This window comes from Oncorhynchus clarkii, chromosome 17, assembly GCF_045791955.1.
Source record: "Oncorhynchus clarkii lewisi isolate Uvic-CL-2024 chromosome 17, UVic_Ocla_1.0, whole genome shotgun sequence".
NCBI classification, from domain to species: Eukaryota; Metazoa; Chordata; class Actinopteri; order Salmoniformes; family Salmonidae; genus Oncorhynchus; species Oncorhynchus clarkii.
Window position 1 is genome coordinate 62,223,688 of NC_092163.1, and position 13,161 is coordinate 62,236,848.

Below are 13,161 nucleotides of genomic sequence, written 5' to 3' on the forward strand. Positions count from 1 at the left end.
TCAATTCTCGAGCCGACTCTTTTCTCTGTATATATCAATGATGTCGCTCTTGCTGAGGGTGATTCCTTGATCCACCTCTACACAGACGACACCATCTGCATACATCTGGCCCGTCACTGTACACTGTGTTAACAAACCTTCAAACGAGCTTCAATGCCATACATAGTCCTTCCGTGGCCTCCAACTGCTATTAACGCTTCTTAACGCTAATAAAACTAAATGCATGCTCTTTAACCGATCGCTGCCCCACCCACCCGCCCAACTATCATCACTACTCTGGACAGTTCTGACTTAGAATATGTGGACAACTACAAATATCTAGGTGTCTGGATAGACTGTAAACTCTCCTTCCAGACTCATATTAAACATCTCTAATCCAAAATCAAATCTAGAATCGGCTTCCTATTTCGCAACAAAGCCTCCTTCACTCATGCTGCCCAATATGCCCTTGTAAAACGGACTATGCTACCGATCCTTGACTTCGGCGATGTCATTTACAAAATAGCCTCCAGTACTCTACTCAGCAAACTGGATGCAGTCTATCACAGTGCCATCCTTTTTGTCATCAAAGCCCCATATACCACCCACCACTGCGACCTGTATGCTCTCGTTGGCTGGTCCTCGCTACATATTCGTCGCCAGACCCACTGGCTCCAGGTAATCTATAAGTCTTTGCTAGGTAAAGATCCGCCTTATCTCAGCTCACTGGTCACCATAACAACACCCACCTGTAGCACACGCTCCAGAAGGTATTCTCACTGGTCATCCCCAAAGCCAACACCTACTTTGGCCGCCTTTCCTTACAGTTTTCTGCTACAATGACTGGAACCAATTGCAAAAATCGCTGAAGTTGGAGACTTATATCTCCCTCACTAACTTTAAGCATCGGCTATCTGAGCAGCTCACCGATCGCTGCAGATGTACACAGCCCATCTGTAAATAGCCCATCCAACTATCTACCTCATCCCATATTGTTTTTATTTACTTTTTTTGCTCTTTTGCACACCAGTGTTTCTACTTGCACATCATCATCTGCTCATCTATCACTTCAGTGTTAATTTGCTAAATTGTAATTACTTCCCTACTATGGCCTATTTATTGCCTTACCTCCTAACTCCATTTGCACACACTGTATGTGGATTTTTCTATTGTAATTGAATGTACTTTTGTTTATCCCATGTGTAACTCTGTGTTGTTGTTTTTTGTCACACTGCCTTGCATTATCTTGGCCAGGTCGCAGTTGTAAATGAGAACTTGTTCTCAACTGGCCTACCTGGTTAAATAAAGGTGAAATAAAATACAAATATATATAAAACAATGTGCTACCTCTATACAGTACACAAACATGTTAATAACACACTCTTTCCTTTCTTCTCTCACAACAATGCCACAGTCATAGGTATGATACAAAAGCATCCATGGGGTTATTTTTGTGTCATTACCCTTCTCTGGCCCCCCATTAGAAACCACTGTATTTTATTTATACTGGAGAGCACCCTGCTGTTTATGGATGTGATTGATGAGTAACCACCTCTAGTCTAACACACCAAATCTGTGTCAGCATTCACTTACAATTAGAAGTACAAGTGTGTGTGTGTCATCCGTAAACTTTGAATGGGACTAAAAATAGCCGTATAGGAGCTGGGACAGATTGGCTAAATTTACCAGCTCTTTGTCTCTTATAGCCAGAGAGGTGGGTGGGCGGGGTGTGTGTGGTATGATGACTCAGCAGCACATGACTCTACTCTGCGTGGATAAGGAGGAAGAAATGGCTGGGCCACAGGACTGGGAGCATGTAGGTGGGGCCACAATGGTTTAGCCAGGCCTCCAAAGGGTGTTTCTGGCTGCTCTAACCTGTGGAGTAAGAGGCTTTCTGTTTGTGTGTACACTGCCCTCGTTCAGTTTGCTGGTTATATGACCCTCTGCCAAATACATATTTTCATGGAAAGTAATAGAGGCAGCCTTAAATTCTGTAGCCTATTCATGAGCTTTACTGGGTTTTATTTTCAACATATAAAGATTGGCTAAAAACATATTAGAGCTTTTAGAGGACTGCATCTTAGGCACCATTGTTGATACTGTTTGTTACAACAACAACAAAACTGAATATCTTCTTTGAGGCAAGTCTCCTAGCAGTGAAAAGTAAAAATGTGGTAAAACTACAAAAACATTTACACCTCTCTCTCAAAATAGATTATGACTCAAATTTGAAGTAATGTTCTACTGGTGGCCAATTATCCCTTTCTGTGTACTGTACTCTCTATTTCTGACTTTCGACTTTCACGAAATCAAACGCTCTGCCTCTCTCTCTGTACTTGGGATTGCACCTGGACGACGTCACCACCACTGCACTCCATAGCTGACAGGCTGCGAGAGAGCTGCGTGCGAATGCTTCCTTAAACACGCTGAAGATTCCCCGTGTAGCATACAAACAAGGGCAGAGCATAATAAGTCAAAGCAAACTTGATCGGGACCCTTTTAAACGCTTTATAAAGGTAAGTCGATTCCCTAACATTTAAATAATTGTAACTTAATTGGAGGAAATCTTCAATATTTGACAAAATGACAGTAAAAGGACACGGTCGAATTGCACACTGACGTCACGATCGGGACGAGTTACTTTCGATAAAAGCGCATTGTTTTTTTTGTTATTTTTTACAATCAAATCTTACAGTGGTTTAACGTTTTTTGTGTTGATACTTAGGGGCACTACTTAGTACCTACCACATCTGCTGATTGCTGAAAATGAGCAATCGGACAAGTTTCTTTACTACAAAATCACTGCGGGAAAGTTTTAAGTAACCTATGTGCGCTTCAAAGCAACAAAAAAAAAAACGATACATCGAACCGGGTCAAAACGAAGCGGTTGGTGGGTAACAAACATTGTGCTCTCAGATAATGATTTCCTCTCTGTTCATGTTACGTAAGCCATGTTCTGTGGAAATCCTTATTCATATACTTTCCTCGCCTGCTTTTGGGAGCCTCATTTTACGGTCTGTCAAATGTCGTTTTGGTTGTTAGTAGGCTAATTCAATGCGCATTACGGACTCTTCGTTTTTGTGAGAATTAAGTTGATTAAAAGTGAATCATCAATCAACTTTTGGTCATCCTCGTCTAGTTTAGATGTCTTCATGGGTCCGGGTGGACCCGATATACCCGAGACCTGACCCTGGATTGGGGGCTGAAGAATACTAACATGTCCCTCAGGTCTAGGTCGGGTCCTGTAGCATATTTTATTTTACGCTAATAAGCTGGATTTCTTTACTTATAAAAGGCCTAGCCAACATATAAAACATATTCCTTAACCAGTAGAGCAACTTGGCTGATAAGAGGGAAAAAATGAATTGTCAATCTAGTCCAGTTGGGTCTGGTCTAGACCCAGACCCGTTAGGGTACGGGTCTAGGTTGAGTTGTCCTCTGCTCCATTTGGGTTCGGGTCTCCATTTTTTTTAAAGATAAGTAAATGTAGTTGGGTCTGATTGTCGTCCCGGTCCAAATTTTTGGACACGTGAAGACCTGTAGTCTTTAGTTTCCATGGGCCTTGAGCTGCAATATGGTCCCAAGGTATTCCTGAACGGATTGTTATTTGTGTGGAAGGATCTGGCCCATTTCAGCTGCCACCAAAGTACATGATGTACACTATCATTTTTCTCTAGACTTTATGCCACAATGTTATTACTCTTCTATGTTACTGTGGTTACTACACACTCATGAGTCACTAGTGTTTGCTAGTGCCCCTTGTAATCTAGGAATTCTTCAAAACAAGCCCACAACCACAAGTTGTCATTTACAGTCGTTGGTGTCAATCACCACACAATACAGTGGGTCTATGCAACCTAGAAATTACAAATTTGTGACCACTGGCCCAGACTTTTTTTCAACATTTGTCTGTGCTGCCTACTGAGAGGAAATGTATAGAAAGATGATAATACATTTTACCAACTGTATTTATCAAATTTTATTTGTCACATGCGCTGAATACAACTAGTGTAGACTTTACTGTGAAATGCTTGCTTACGAGCCCTTTCCAATGATGCAAAGTTTAAAAATAAAATAGTTACATGAAGAATTAAATAAAATACACAAGAATGGAGCTTCAGCGGCGAGTACCAGATCATTGTTTAGAGGTATGAGGTATTTGAGGTAGATGCAGTGGGGCAAAAAACTATTTAGTCAGCCACCAATTGTGCAAGTTCTCCCACTTACAAAGATGAGAGAGGCCTGTAATTTTCATCATAGGTACACTTCAACTATGACAGACAAAATTAGAAGAAAAAAATCCAGAAAATCACATTTGTAGGATTTTTTATGAATTTATTTGCAAATTATGGTGGAAAATAAGTATTTGGTCAATAACAAAAGTTTATCTCAATACTTTGTTATATACCCTTTGTTGGCAATGACAGAGGTCAAACATTTTCTGTAAGTCTTCACAAGGTTTTCACACACTGTTGCTGGTATTTTGGCCCATTCCTCCATGCAGATTTCCTCTAGAGCAGTGATGTTTTGGGGCTGTTGCTGGGCAACACAGACTTTCAACTCCCAAAGATTTTCTATGGGGTTGAGATCTGGAGACTGGCTAGGCCACTCCAGGACCTTGAAATGCTTCTTACGAAGCCACTCCTTCGTTGCCCGGGCGGTGTGTTTGGGATCATTGTCATGCTGAAAGACCCAGCCACATTTCATCTTCAATGCCCTTGCTGATGCAAGGAGGTTGTCACTCAAAATCTCACGATACATGGCCCCATTCATTCTTTCCTTTACACGGATCAGTCAATGATGTTTTCACCCCCATGCTTCACAGTAGGTATGGTGTTCTTTGGATGCAACTCAGCATTCTTTGTCCTCCAAACACGACGAGTTTAGTTTTTACCAAAAACAACTTTGGTCCCAGCTCTCTGCAGGTCATTCACTAGGTCCCCCTGTGTGGTTCTGGGATTTTTGCTCACCGTTCTTGTGATCATTTTGGCCCCATCGGGTGAGATCTTTCGTGGAGCTCCAGATCGAGGGAGATTATCAGTGGTCTTGTATGTCTTCCATTTCCTAATAATTGCTCCCACCGTTGTTTTCTTCAAACCAAGCTGCTTACCTATTGCAGATTCAGTCTTCCCAGCCTGGTGCAGGTCTACAATTTTGTTTCTGGTGTCCTTTGACTGCTCTTTGGTCTTGGCCATAGTGGAGTTTGGAGTGTGACTGTTTGAGGTTGTGGACAGGTGTCTTTTATACTGATAACAAGTTCAAACAGGTGCCATTAATACAGGTAACGAGTGGAGGACAGAGGAGCCTCTTAAAGAAGAAGTTACAGGTCGTGATCATTTTGACCCCATCGGGTGAGATCTTGCGTGGAGCCCCAGATCGAGGGAGATTATCAGTGGTCTTGTATGTCTTCCATTTCCTAATAATTGCTCCCACTGTTGATTTCTTCAAACCAAGCTGCTTACCTATTGCAGATTCAGTCTTCCCAGCCTGGTGCAGGTCTACAATTTTGTTTCTGGTGTCCTTTGACTGCTCTTTGGTCTTGGCCATAGTGGAGTTTGGAGTGTGACTGTTTGAGGTTGTGGACAGGTGTCTTTTATACTGATAACAAGTTCAAACAGGTGCCATTAATACAGGTAACGAGTGGAGGTCAGAGGAGCCTCTTAAAGAAGAAGTTACAGGTCTGTGAGAGCCAGAAATCTTACTTGTTTGTAGGTGACAAAATACTTTTTTTCCACCATAATTTGCAAATAAATTCATTAAAAATCCTACAATGTGATTTTCTGGATTTTATTTTCTAATTTTGTCTGTCATAGTTGAAGTGTACCTATGATGAAAATTACAGGCCTCTCATCTTTTTAAGTGGGAGAACTTGCACAATTGGTGGCTGACTAAATACTTTTTTGCCCAACTGTATGTGCATGAAGGCAATAAAAAGTGTCTGATAAGGCATCAGGATAGATAATAGGGAGAGTTCAAAAAAATAAAAAAAAGAGTAGCTGCAGAAAATGGTGAATGTGTTTGGGTGTGTCAATGTGCCATTCAAGTGATTTCCTATTTTTTTTTGTATTTTTTATATGGAATCATGTAGTAAGCAAACATTTTAAAAAATCAAGATAGATTTTAGATTCTTCAAAGCAGCTACCCGTTGCCTTGATGACAGCTTTGCACACTCTTGGCATTCTCTCAACCAGCTTTTATGAGGAAGTCACCTGGAATGCATTTCAATTCACAGGTGTGCCTTGTTAAGTTAACATGTGGGATTTATTTCCTTAATGTGTTTGAGCCAATCAGTTGTGTTGTGACAAGTAGGGTTGGTATACAGAAGATAGCACTATTTGGTAAAATACCAAGTCCATATTATAGTAAGAACAGCTCAAATAAGCAAAGGGAAACGACAGTCCATCATTACTTTAAGACATGAAGGTCGGTCAATACGGAACATTTTAAGAACTTTGAAAGTTTTTGCGACTGCACTTGAATAAACTATCAAGCGCTATTTTGAAACTGGCTCTCATGAGGACCACAATAGGAAAGGAAGACCCAGAGTTACCTCTGCTGCAGAAGATAAGTTCATTAGCGTTACCAGCCTCAGAAGTTGCAGCCCACATACACGAACTCTGTGAAAAATGTAACAGACACACCTTAACATCAACTGTTCAGAGGAGACTGTGAATCAAGCCTTCATGGTTGAATTGCTGCAAAGAAACCACAACTAAAGGACATCAATAAGAAGAAGAGACTTGCTTGGGCCTAGAAAAAAATAGCAGTGGACATTAGACTGGTGCCTTTATGGTAGAGTGGCCAGATGGATGCCACTCTTCCGTAAAAGTCCCATGACAGCCCACTTGGAGTTTGCCAAAAGGCACCTAAAGAACTCTGACCATGAGAAACAAGATTCTCTGGTCTGATGAAACCAAGATTGAACTTTTTGTCCTGAATGCCAAGTGTCATGTCTGGAGAAAACCTGGCACCATCCCTACGATGAAGCATGGTGGGGGCACCATTATTCTGTGGGGATGTTTTTCAGGGACTGGGAGACTCGTCAGGATCAAGGCAAAGATGAACGGAGCAAAATACAGAGAGATCCTTGAATAAAACCTGCTCCAGAGCGCACAGGACCTCAGACTGGGGCGACGGTTCACCTTCCAACAGGACAGCGACCCTAAGCACACAGCCAAGACAAAGCAGGAGTGGCTTCGGGACAAGTCTCAATGTCCTTGAGTGGCCCAGCCGGAGCCCGGAGTTGAACCCAGTCGAACGTCTCTGGAGAGACCTGAAAATAGCTGTGCAGCAACACCCCATCCAACATGACAGACCTTGAGAGGATCTGCAGAGAATAATGGGAGAAACTCCCCAAATACAGGTGTGCCATGCTTGTAGCATCATACCCAAGAAGAATCTATACTGTAAATCCTGCCAAAGATGCTTCAACTAAGTACTGAGTAAAGGGTCCGAAAACTTATGTAAATGTGATATTTCAGTTATGTAATTATAAAAAATATCAAACATTTCTAAAAACCTGTTTTTGCTTTGTCATCAAATCAAACCTTATTTGCCACATGCGCCGAATACAACAAGTGTAGTGAAATGCTTACTTACAGGCCCTTAACCAACAGTGCAGTTCAAGAAGAAGAAAATATTTACAAAGTAGGCAAAAATAACAAGTAACACAATAAGAATAACAATAATGAGGCTATATACAGGGGGTACCGAGTCAGTGTGCAGGGGTACAGGCTAGTTGAGGTAATATGTACATGTAGGTGGGGGCGAACTGACTATGCATAGGTAACAAACAAACAGCGAGTAGCAGCAGTGTACAAGGGCGGGGGGTCTCAATGTAAATTGTCCAGTGGCGATTTTTATGAATTGTTCAGCAGTCTAATGGCTTGGGTGTAGAAGCTGTTGAGGAGCCATTTGATCCTAGACTTGGCACTCCGGACACCGCTTGCTGTGCGGTAGCAGAGGAAACAGTCTATAACTGGAGTCTCTGACAATTTTATTGGCTTTTCTCTGACACCGCCTATTATATAGGTCCCAGATGGCAGGAAGCTTGGCCCCAGTGATGTACTGGGCTGTTCACGCTACCCTCTGTAGCGCCTTACGGTCAGATGCCGAGCAGTTGCCATACCAGGCGGTGATGCAACCAGTCAGGATGCTCTCGATGGTGCATCTGTAGAACCTTTTGAGGATCTGGGGACCCATGCCAAATATATTCAGTCTCCTGAGGGGGAAAAGGTTTTATCGTGCCGTCTTCATGACTGTCTTGGTATGTTTGGACCATGATAGTTCGTTGGTGATGTGGACACCAAGGAACTTGAAACTCTCGACCCGCTCCACTACAGCCCCATAGATGTTAATGGGGGCCTGTTTGGCTCGCCTTTTCCTGTAGTCCACGATCAGCTCATTTTGTCTTGCTCACATTGGGGGAGAGGTTGTTTTCCTGGCATCACACTGCCAGTTCTGAGTTCCTCCCTATAGGCCGTCTCATCGCTGTCAGTGATCGTCAGCAAACTTAATGATGGTGTTGGAGTAGTGTTTGGCCACGCAGTTGTAGGTGAACAGGGAATACAGGAGGGGACTAAGTACACACCCCTGAGGGACCCAGTGTTAAGGATCAGCATGGCAGACGTATTGTTACCTACTCTCAACACCTCTTACCATAAGTCTTTGCTAGGTAAGCACCGCCTTACCTCAGCTCACTGGTCACCATAGCAACATCCACTCAGCACGCACTCCAGCAGGTATATTTCACTGGTTATCCCCAAAGCCAACACCTACTTTGGCCTCCTTTCCTTCCAGTTTTCTGCTGCCACAATGAATAGAACGAATTGCAACAATCACTGAAGTTGGAGACTTATATCTCACTCACTGACTTAAAACGTCAGATATCAGAGCAGCTTACCGATCGCTGCAGCTGTATAGCCCATCCAACCAACTACCTACATCATCCAATATTTGTTTTTGTTTTTTCTGCTCTTTTGCACACCACTATTTCTACTTGCACATCCTCATCTGCACATATATCACTCCAGTGTTAATTGCTGAATTGTAATTACTTCGCCACTATGGCCTATTTATTGCCTTACCTCCTTACTCCATTTGTACACACTGTATACAGATTTTTCTATTGTGTTATTAACTGTATGTATGTTTATTCCATGTGTATGTTTATTCCATGTGTAACTCTGTGTTTTGTCACACTGCTTTGCTATATTTTGGCCAGGTCGCAGTTGTAAATGAGAACTTGTTCTCAACTGGCCTACCTGGTGGGGAAAAAAATAAATAAAAATGGGACACAATAGGACTGGAAGGGTAACTCTACACATGCATTGGATGCCTAAGGAGGCTGAGCGGTGTGTCAATATTGGCTGTGGGCTGGTCTGGTGGCTGCTCTGCTTTGTATCCGGGTGTGAGGAGACAGTTATGACAGTTGCTCAGTGAAGATTCCCCCATGCAAAACTGATCCACAGGGAAGCACAACAAACACCCACTCTCTATGGATCTGCTGGAGGAAAACAGTACAGCTTGTGCATGTGATGTATAAGGAGAGATTGGCTTAATTAATTTGAATCTTTTTCTATAAAATGATTTAGCTGAGGCTAAAGACTAACACTCCATAGCATAGCTAATCTGGCAAACTCTATTTAGAGCTCTCTTTTGGTAGAGCAACTGACTGTGATGTCTCTCTTCTCTGGTGGGAGAAAGATGGTTGAGGTGGGTCAGAATATACTCTTATATACTCAGAATATACTCTTGCCATTTCTGTGCTTGTCTGACCAAAAAGCTTAATCTGTAAACCATAATGTACTATTGCAATAGTGGGAAGTTGCTGTGCAGACACGATTACGAAACACACACAGACCTTGTTTAGATACTAATGCTTTGTTGTCTGCTCTGTTGTGGTGTACGCTACATGGCAGGCTTGTATTATTTATTCATTTTGAGCACACCTGCTTCCAGGCGTGGCTCTCAGCGCGTCACACACACACAGCGAGAGTGGGTGGGAGAGAAACAGGGGTACTTGGGCTGAATCTACAACACTCTCCCATACTCCATTATTTATCCTAGCAGTTAGATAGGTGATGAGTTTGGTTTTTCACACATTCTGCTACTTAGTGACACTCTCTAAACACATTTTCTCTGTCACACACACCCAGGATGACAGCAGTTTAGCAGCACCCAATGTTGTCGTCTTGCATCATTTAGCCTCTCGCTCTCTCTCTATTCTACCCACCCTGTACTGTGTAGTGGAGTCAGTCACTCTCAGACACCTCTATTATCTGCCTGCTAGTCTGGCCACTGCACTGTGCTGTCTGCAGTTTGTGGTAATCAAGCAACAAGCTCTGTCTCACTCCAGAATTAGATGTTTCTCCAAACAGCAAATTTCAAAGTGTTTCTGACACCCTGGGTTGACTCCTGCTCAGTATCTTTCCATTGCTCCAAATGTCGAATTTAGAAGGTTAAGGGTTGAGTTTTTGGATAGGGTTAAAACATTAAAGGGTAGGAAGCATGAGTTTTTAACAACACAGTGTTCAAAGACTTAGTTGTAGTCACATTCTGGTTACCTATGACTACAAACATACACTGAACAAAAATATAAACGCAACATGAGCTGAAATAAAAGATCCCAGAATTGTTCCATATGCACTAAAATATTATTTATTTCAAATGTTGTGCGCACATTTATTTACATCCCTGTTAGTGAGCATTTTATCCTTTGTCAAGATAATCCATCCACCTGACAGGTGTGGTATATCAAGTAGCTGATTATAAACAGCATGATCATTACACAACTGCACCTTGTGCTGGTGACAAAAGGTCACTCAATAATGTGTAGTTTTGTCACACAACACATTGCCACAGATGTCTCAAGTTGAGGGCGCATGCAATTGGCATTCTGACTGCAGAAAAATAAGAATGTGTTCTTAACTGACATGCCTAGTTAAATAAAGATTAAATAATGGTGTAAATAATAATAATCAGCCTAATCGGTGTCCAAAAATATCGATTTACGATTGTTATGAAAACTTGAAATCGGCCCTAATTAATCGTCCATTCCTATTCATCGGTCGACCTCTAGTTGAGACAGGGAGGGAGGAAAAGGAAGGCTTTTATTGGCTCTGTGCTAATTGTTCAGGAAACAACCTCCGTCATACCCAAAGTTTTATAGGGGATGATAAAGGGATATGCTCTCTTTTTGTGTAAATTTGTAGAAACATGTTTATTAATTTCAGTGTGTTGGGCTTTTGAGTCTAACAAATATGATCAAATCATACTTGATACTTTCTTGCCTTATTTTTTTTTATTTATGCATTTAAAAAAAATGTTTACCCCTTTTTCTCCCCAATTTCGTGGTGTCCAATTGTTGTAGTAGCTACTATCTTGTCTCATCGCTACAACTCCCGTACGGGCTCGGGAGAGACGAAGGTTGAAAGTCATGCGTCCTCCGATACACAACCCAACCTAGCCGCACTGCTTCTTAACACAGCGCACATCCAACCCGGAAGCCAGCCGCACCAATGTGTCGGAGGAAACACTGTGCACCTGTCAACCTTGGTTAGTGCGCACTGCGCCCGGCCCGCCACAGGAGTCGCTGGTGCGCGATGAGACAAGGACATCCCTACCGACCAAGCCCTCCCTAACCCGGACGACGCTAGGCCCGTGGACCTCCTGGTCGCGGCCGGTTACGACAGAGCCTGGGCGCGAACCCAGAGTCTCTGATGGCACAGCTGGCGCTGCAGTACAGCACCCTTAACCACTGCGCCACCCGGTCTGGGAGGTCTGGGAAAAATCTAAGAAATGTTGATTCATGGCAATGTTTTTGGTATTTTATTAGGATCCCCATTACCTGTTGTAAAAACAGCAGCTACTATTCCTGGGGTCCACACAAAACATGAAACATTACATAATACAGAACATTAATAGACACCCGCTCAAGGACAGGACTACATACATTAAACAAAAATGACAAAACGCACATGTAGCCTACAATGCAAGCACACAAAATATCTAGGTCAAATAAGAGGTGTTGTGCCGTGAGGTGTTGCTCTCTGTTTTTTATTTATTTATTTATTTTTTACTAGGTTTGCTGTTCAATTGAGCAATATGAGATGGAATGGAGTTCCATGCAATAATGTCTCTATATCAAATTTTATTGGTCACATACATATGGTCAGCAGATGTTTATTACGAGTGTAGCAAAATTCTTGTGCTTCTAGCTCTATCTAACAAGTAATATCTAACAATTCCACAACAACTACCTTATACACACAAATCTAAGTAAAGGAATGGAATAAAAATATATACATATATGGATGAGCAATTTCAGTGGCATAGGCCAAGATGCAATAGATCATATAGAATACAGTATAAACATTATTAAAGTGGCCAAAGTCTCCATGTGAGCAGCAGGCTCTAATGTGCTAGTGATGGCTATTTAACAGTCTGAAGCTGTTTTTCAGTCTCTCATCCCAACTCTGATGCTCCTGTACTGACCTCGCCTTCTGGATGGTAGCGGGGTGAATATGTCCGTAAACCCACCAGCCAGCTGGTCTGCGCATGCTCTGAGGACACGGCTAGGGATGCCATCTGGGCCGGCAGCATTGTGAGGGTTAACGTGTTAAATGTCTTACCCACGTTGGCCACAGAGAAGGAGAGCCCATAGTCCTTGGTAGATGGCTGCATCGGTGGCACTGTATTGTCCTCAAAGCGGGCAAAGAAGGTGTTTATTTCATCTGGATGCAAGACGTCCGTATTCTGCGATATAGCTTGTTTTCCTATTGTAGTATGTGATTGTCTGTAGACCCTGCCACATATAGTTGAAGTTGTAAGTTTACATACTTAGGTTGCAGTCATTAAAACTCGTTTTTCAACCACTCCACAAATTTCTTGTTAACAAACTATAGTTTTGGCAAATCTACTTTTTGGCTAGTCATTTAAAAAAAAATGTTTACAGACAGATTATTTCACTTATCACTGTATCACAATTCCAGTGGGTCAAAAGTTTACATACACTAAGTTGACTGTGCCTTTTTAACAGTTGGGAAAATTCCAGAAAATTCTGTCATGGCTTTAGAAGCTTCTGATAGGCTAATTGACATAAGTTGAGTTAATTGGAGGTGTAACTGTGGATGTATTTCAAGGCCTACCTTCAAACTCAGTGCCTCTTTGCTTGACATCATG

At 42.2% G+C, this 13,161-nt stretch overlaps 1 protein-coding gene across 1 annotated transcript in view; it reads left to right on the forward strand.

Moving 5' to 3' along the window:
* The first annotated feature begins 2,345 nt into the window (after positions 1–2,345).
* The window catches only part of LOC139371225 (protein kinase C delta type-like), a 34,927-nt gene continuing 24,111 nt past the window's right edge, over positions 2,346–13,161 (forward strand). Inside the window, exon 1 of the mRNA XM_071111434.1 lies at positions 2,346–2,495. The gene's annotated coding sequence lies outside the window, so the exon portion shown is untranslated. The remainder of the gene's footprint in view (positions 2,496–13,161) is intronic.